This window comes from Bufo bufo, chromosome 3 (assembly GCF_905171765.1).
Source record: "Bufo bufo chromosome 3, aBufBuf1.1, whole genome shotgun sequence".
NCBI lineage: Eukaryota > Metazoa > Chordata > Amphibia > Anura > Bufonidae > Bufo > Bufo bufo.
The window spans coordinates 58474267-58481647 of record NC_053391.1 but is presented as its reverse complement, the minus strand read 5'-3'; positions in this window follow the sequence as shown (position 1 = coordinate 58481647).

Here is a 7381-nt window from a genome sequence, read left to right as displayed (position 1 = left end):
TATCAAAGAGCACTGCCCCAGAAATCTGTGTAAAAAAGCTGCATGGCTTTTTTAACTTCTGTACCTAAATATAGGCACATACAAAAATTCTACCTGTCCTTGTCACTGGACAGTGGTTTAGTTGGGGCATTGCAGGGTTGGGGCATAAATAACAATTAAAATCTACTCCAGTCAGGAAAAGGTAAAAGCATGGGGTATCAAAGTTCTTAAAGAAATAGACATATCTTTGTAAGTCACAATTTGTAACACGTGTATATTACAGTCAAAAGACTAAAATATGGGAATAAAATACATATAGACATATGCCACATAAGGGATAAAAGGATAGTGACGGTCGCTTGTATCAGGAAGCTGGTATAATATTGTGTATGGTCTAACACTTATGAGCAACTGGTATAATGATAGTCAGCCAGGACAGTTAAATGCAGCAGTGAGCAGATGTCCCATGCGCAAATGAAATAGTCAATAGGTAGTGCTGGCTTGTATGCGCTGCTCCGGTATTGGTGACGTAATGAAGCCGCTAAATCAAACACTTGCTACTGTTATGTAGACACATGTATCAGTTTCCTTAAATAGCGGTGATTCGGTATAGTAGCCGTGCACATTCAAAAGTATGCCTGGTCGCATACAATCTGCAACAATGTTCCTACCTTCCTCTTAATCACTAGCGAGGACGTCTCTGTGGACGTGTGCGGTGGGTAGGCAGCAGGTGAATAGTTCCGGCGTCTGGATGGTAGCTGCTGTGATTCGCTATCCCCAGGTCTCGCGGGATTTCGGAAGTGGTGAGTAACTTGGACGGCCCAAAGCGCTGCTTTACAGATTCTGTGCTTGGCGTCCTAGAAATCCATAATCTTCCGATTAAAATTAGTATTTGCATGGCCATGCATAAAGTGCGGAGATGCTTCTGTAGCAGGTGTGCGGCCCAGACGCGTTTCGGGAACTCTTTCCCTTCGTCAGTGGTACCATGCAAATACTAATTTGAATCGGAAGATTATGGATTTCTAGGACGCCAAGCACAGAATCTGTAAAGCAGCGCTTTGGGCCGTCCAAGTTACTCACCACTTCCGAAATCCCGCGAGACCTGGGGATAGCGAATCACAGCAGCTACCATCCAGACGCCGGAACTATTCACCTGCTGCCTACCCACCGCACACATCCACAGAGACGTCCTCGCTAGTGATTAAGAGGAAGGTAGGAACATTGTTGCAGATTGTATGCGACCAGGCATACTTTTGAATGTGCACGGCTACTATACCGAATCACCGCTATTTAAGGAAACTGATACATGTGTCTACATAACAGTAGCAAGTGTTTGATTTAGCGGCTTCATTACGTCACCAATACCGGAGCAGCGCATACAAGCCAGCACTACCTATTGACTATTTCATTTGCGCATGGGACATCTGCTCACTGCTGCATTTAACTGTCCTGGCTGACTATCATTATACCAGTTGCTTATAAGTGTTAGACCATACACAATATTATACCAGCTTCCTGATACAAGCGACCGTCACTATCCTTTTATCCCTTATGTGGCATATGTCTATATGTATTTTATTCCCATATTTTAGTCTTTTGACTGTAATATACACGTGTTACAAATTGTGATTTAATAAATGTTTTATTCTTATTCTATTGGTCCAAGTGTTGAGTGCTCGCTCTTACTTTGATTTTTGCTACATATATTACTAGAGGAGGGGTGTTCCTCTATATTGGGCTAGCAGCACCTTATCCAGAACCCCGCCTGAGGTGAGCCACCATTTTGAGTTCTTAATATCTTTGTAAGTGTGATGCCAAATATATCAATTTGTAATTCCTCCATTCCTCTCTTCTGTCTTCCCTGCTGCCACTCTAATTCTTCTACCAAACATAAAACAACAAAAGATGTTCCCACAAGCATCACTGACATTACAAGAAGTCACTAACATTTACACAAGGAACTAGCCAAACACATATTAGCAGCTCTGCAAATTTCCTTCTTGTGTGTCTAAAAAAGCTAATGGAGAAATTTCATGATAAAAATAGGAAGGGGAAGTTAAATAAAAAGAAGTGAAAAATCGAGAGTTTCCAAAACTTTAGTTAGAAAAGTGATTCCAATGTATGCAGAAAAACTTGGCTCCTAAAAACTGTGCAAGACTTGGCAGACTATCAACTGTCTAAACGTAGTTAAAGCTTTCAGCTATGCTAGTCAATGATATGGTTCTGATATGCACTTTCCAAAAGTCATGAAAAAAATAGACAAAGAAATTAAACACCAAAATTGCACATCTGAAAAACAGAATGGTCTATTTATGAGTCTAAAACTGAGACCTTTCATAGTTAAAGAAACACTCTATGTTTTGCATATATTTGTGAATCACCACCAGTATTCTAGCTGTGTAATTTGTTAAATCCTTACTCTGTTGCATCCATCAATTTTGAACTTTTCATTATGGATACCTGGTCATCTGACTGCCTGCTCTAATGTGTAAACAAGAACATGGTATCTCCCTGTTAGCGAACAGGGAACAGGATGACATCATCATCAATCAAATCCCTCCTGACAAATCTCAGGCCTCACCCCTTCAGACCCTTCCCCTCCACTTTCTGTATTTGTTTATTGTTTCCCCTTCCTAAAGGACCAGGATTGTAGCTATATACAGTATAAGTGTATCTGTAAGTGTATACAGAAATTAGCTGCAGTTATAGTTAGATAAACATTAGAGTTGAGCGGACACCTGGATGTTCGGGTTCGGCCGAACTTCACAAAAAAGTTCAAGTTTGGAACCCGAACTTGATCCCGAACCCCATTGAAGTCAATGGGGACCCGAACTTTCGAGCACTAAAATGGTGTCATGGAAAAGGCTAGAGTACTGAAAAAGGCAGAAAAATGTGGTTAAGAGCATGGCAAGTGCTCTGCCAACAAATGTGGATGGGGAAAGGACTTCAAATAACATAAAAGATGTAAAAAAATAAAATAATACTCTTGATCTAGGAGGAGGAGGTCCATATGGAGTAGGAGGTTGAGGAGACGGTGGATGTGGCGGTGTAGGTGGAAGCAGCGGTGAAGGAGGAGGAGGTAGCCAACACTGGTTTTTGTTTTTTATTTATTTATTTTTGTTCAAATTTGGGTAGACCCCAAAACATTGGGAAATAAAAAAAAAAAAGCAAAGAGAAAGTGCGCTGGAGTATAACAATGGCTAGGTGAGGCCGGTATACATGTCTATTCTGCACAAGGTACGGACAAGTCCTGTGGGATCCCTGCCTGGTTTATTTTAATGAATGCGAGAATGTCCACATTGGCTGTGGACAGGTGGCTGCGCTTCTCTTTAATAACCCCATCCTACCGTGCTAAACAAACGTTCAGACAATACACTGGCTGCAGGGCAGGCCAGCACCTCCAAGGTGTAAAGGGCAAGCTCAGGCCATGTGCCCAATTTGGAGACCCAGAAGTTAAAGGGGGCAGACCCATCAGTCAGTACATGTAGGCGTGTGCACACATACTGCTCCACCATGTCACACGACCCCGTGACGGCCTTGATCCAATTGGATATCTTCCCTATCAACATTCAATGTTCTTTTATGCGCCTACCATGGTGATCACGGGTAACGGGGAATCAGGGTTCCATGCCGGAGAGGGAGCCTAAGAAAGGGATACCACATCCAAGGGAGGTCAATGGCTGAAATGTGATCGAGCAGAAATGTGGGACTGAACATTTGAACACTTTATGTACCTACACGCCATGTATCCTCCACATTTGTAGTTACCATAGACACCTCTCCCTAACCACGTTTTATTTGTGGGTACTGGTGTGAAATGGCTGTTTACCATCAGATCACGAACACTTCTACCTCTTCTATACGTGATACTGGGGTACTCTTTGATGACTTTACAAATGTCGGGGTCCATCCTGAGGACATGCCAATGCTTTGAGATGATCTCCCTTACTGCAGCAGAGGACCCATTGAACGTGCTAATGAGACGAATTTCTCGTGTATTCCCTTGGGGATTGTCCCCCATTGGTTGCTTCTTTTTAGGAGTAAGAAGGGAAGCACGGTCACAATTTAGGGCTGCCTGATAGGCCGCTGTCAAGATGCCCACCGGATAACCTCGATCAGTGAATCTGGTTTTCAAGTCATCAGCTTATCGTATGAAATCAGAACGTCTCGAGCAATTCCTCCTTAGCCGCAAATATTGGCCTCGGGGGAATGGATGGCTACTCTCCCATCTCAAGAGAGAATTAGTGGAGGTAGGCTAACGGAAGATTGAAGTATCAAGGTTACCATTGTGATTCTGGATGACACATATGTCCAGAAAGGGTAGTTGTGTTGGATGACATTCAGATGTAAAGCGCAGGCCTATGTCATTGTTATTAAGACTCTTTGCCCATGTGGAGAAAGACCCAGGACAACCCTTCCAAATGACAAATATGTCATCTATAAAGCGTGCCCACATTTGGACCCGCTGTTGTTCCGGTGTTAGTTCATCCCTAAATACCAGCGTGTTCTCCCACCAGCCCAGGAACAGGTTTGCATACGATGGGGAACAAAGACTCTCCATCGACGTACCCCTGAGCTGGTGGTAGAACCAGCCATTGAACAGGAAGTAATTTCTCTTCAAGGAAAAATCAAGCAATTTGAGAACAAAAAGGTTGTGGGCTGAAAATTGACGCCCCCGTGTAGATAAAAAGTGAGCCACTGCATGTAAGCCCCAATTATGCGGGATTGACAAATATAAGGCCTCCACATACACACTTCCTAATATGCAACCTTCCTCCAATTGTATCCCTTCAAGTTGTTTAAGAAGGTCACCAGTGTCCTTTACATGTGAAGGCAGGGATAACACGAAGGGTGCCAGGATTCTATCCACATATATGCCTACATTTTGGCTCAGGCTATCAACACCTGAGACAATTGGACCCCCCTTGAGTGGGTCGTACCGTTTGTGCACCTTGGGGAGGCTATAGAATGTGGCTATCTGTGGGCACTGTGGAAAGAGGAAGTCATATTCATCTTGGTTAATTAGTTTATTAATTTTAGCCTCATCCAAAAGATTTTTTAGTTCCATCTTATAACTTGTGGTGGGGTCATCTTTAAGGATTTCATAACAATCTTGTGGAGACAATAAAGTCTCACACATCGACTGATAGTTGATTGTATTCAAGATAATGGTGTTTCCACCTTTATCAGATGGTTTAATTGTTATGTTTTTATTTTGGACCAAGTTATCCAATGCACTCAATTCATCTTGTGTGCAATTTGGTGACGCAGAGTGTAGGTATGTAGTTTCCAACCACAATTTGGTGACGCAGAGTGACTACAAGAGTGCCGGTCACCAACAGTGTCCTTCTGCCACTCTACAAAAGGACCATCACGCCACCAGGTGTAGATCTCTCTACTGGATGTGGTAAGATCCACCCTTTTTTCTTTTTCCATTTATCCTGTTGAATAAGTAAGTGGCGCTTTTATCTAATTGCGTTTTTTGTCTCACAACAATGTGGTGTATTCTATACCTATTTTAAACAATACATAGTAAAAGTTATGTTTTAAGATACCCAGTTCACATAATTTTAAGACAATTTGTTTGGGTTGTGACATTATACCTCTACACGCTCAATCTAGTGTGGAAGGTATAACAAATATTTGATCAAACTGCACACGTCACTCACATGACCTTGATTCCATGTGGTGTCTAGTACCTCATCATCCTCCACATCATCAACATCATCTTCCACCCAATCTTTACCCCTTACCTCCTTGTCGGTCTGCATACTGTAGAAAGCCATAGCAGTTGGCACCTTTGTTTCGTTATCATCAGAGACATGCTGCGGTAGTCTTCCCATGTCCTCATCCTGAAACATAAGTGGTTGGGAATCACTCAATCTCTTCCACTTCTGGGGCAGGGCTATATGGATGGTCCATGGAAACCCAGCCAGCAGAGTCATCGAAAATAGTAAGAGAATGCTGCATGACTTGGGGCTCAGACTGCTGATTTGCAAGGTGGTAAGTTAAAAGACAGATGACAATGGGCTGTAGGTGCCAACTCTGAGCTTTCAGCAGGGGACTGGATAGGAGACAATGTGAAGGAACTGGAGGCACTGTCAGCCACCCAATCTGTACTGTACTTACTCTGGCCTCACCATTCGTACTGTCCTAAATGCAGTGTAGGCTGCAAATGAACTTTCTAGCGCAAAAGATGAGCATTTGTCACATATAACAAAATATGTGAGGCAATTTTATTTTTGTAGTTGTTTAAATTAGGGTACACCCCAAAACATTGGGAAATATAAAAAATAAAGGTGAAGTCTGTATACATGTCTATTCTGCACAAGGTACGGACAAGTCCTGTGGTACCCTGCCTGGTTCATTTTAATTAGCATGAGCTTGTCCACATTGGCTGTGGACAGGCGGATGCGCTTGTCTGTGATGACGCCCCCTGCCGTGCTAACCACACATTCAGACAATACACTGGCTGCAGGGCAGGCCAGCACCTCCAAGGCATAAAGGGCAAGCTTAGGCCATTTTCCCAATTTGGAGACCCAGAAGTTGAAGGGGGCAGAACCATCAGTCAGTATGTGTAGGCGTGTGCACACATACTGCTCCACCATGTTGCTGATATGCTGCCTCCTGCTAAGACTTTCCATATCAGCTGGTGGTTCTGGTTGTTGTGGCGTGCTGACAAAGCTTTTCCACATTTTGGCCATGCTAACCCTGCCCTCTGAGGTGCTGGCGGTGCCCGAGCTGCGTTGGCGACCTTTTCCTCCTCCTCTGCCTTCGCCTTGTGCTTCCACTGTGCCCCTGCTGTCAGGTGGGAATCCCATCAGCAGCATATCTACCAGCATGCGCTTGTACTCGCGCATCTTACGATCACGCTCCAGTGAAAGAATTAAGGACGGTACGTTGTCCTTGTAATGGGGATCCAGCAGCGTGGCCACCCAGTAATCAGCACAAGTTAGAATGTGTCCAACTCGGCGGAGACACTGCAGCATGTAATCGCTCATGTGTACCAGGCTGCCCAGAGGCAACGAAAAGCTGTCCTCTGTGGGAGGTGTATCGTCTGTGTCCTCTGTATTCCACCAGCCACGCACCAGTGATGGCCATGAGCTGGTGTGGGTGCCACCCTGCTGTGAACAAATTGTGAATAAAAACTGAATGCAATGATGTGGAGATGGCAAATGTCAATATTTTATTTGTAATAGAACGTAGATGACAGATCAAACGTTTAATCCGAGTAAATGTATCATTTTAAAGGAAAAATACGTTGATTCAAAATTTCACGGTGTCAACAAATCCCCAAAAAGTTGGGGCAAGTAGCAATAAGAGGCTGGAAAAAGTAAATTTGAGCATAACGAAGAGCTGGAAGACCAATTAACACTAATTAGGTCAATTGGCAACATGATTG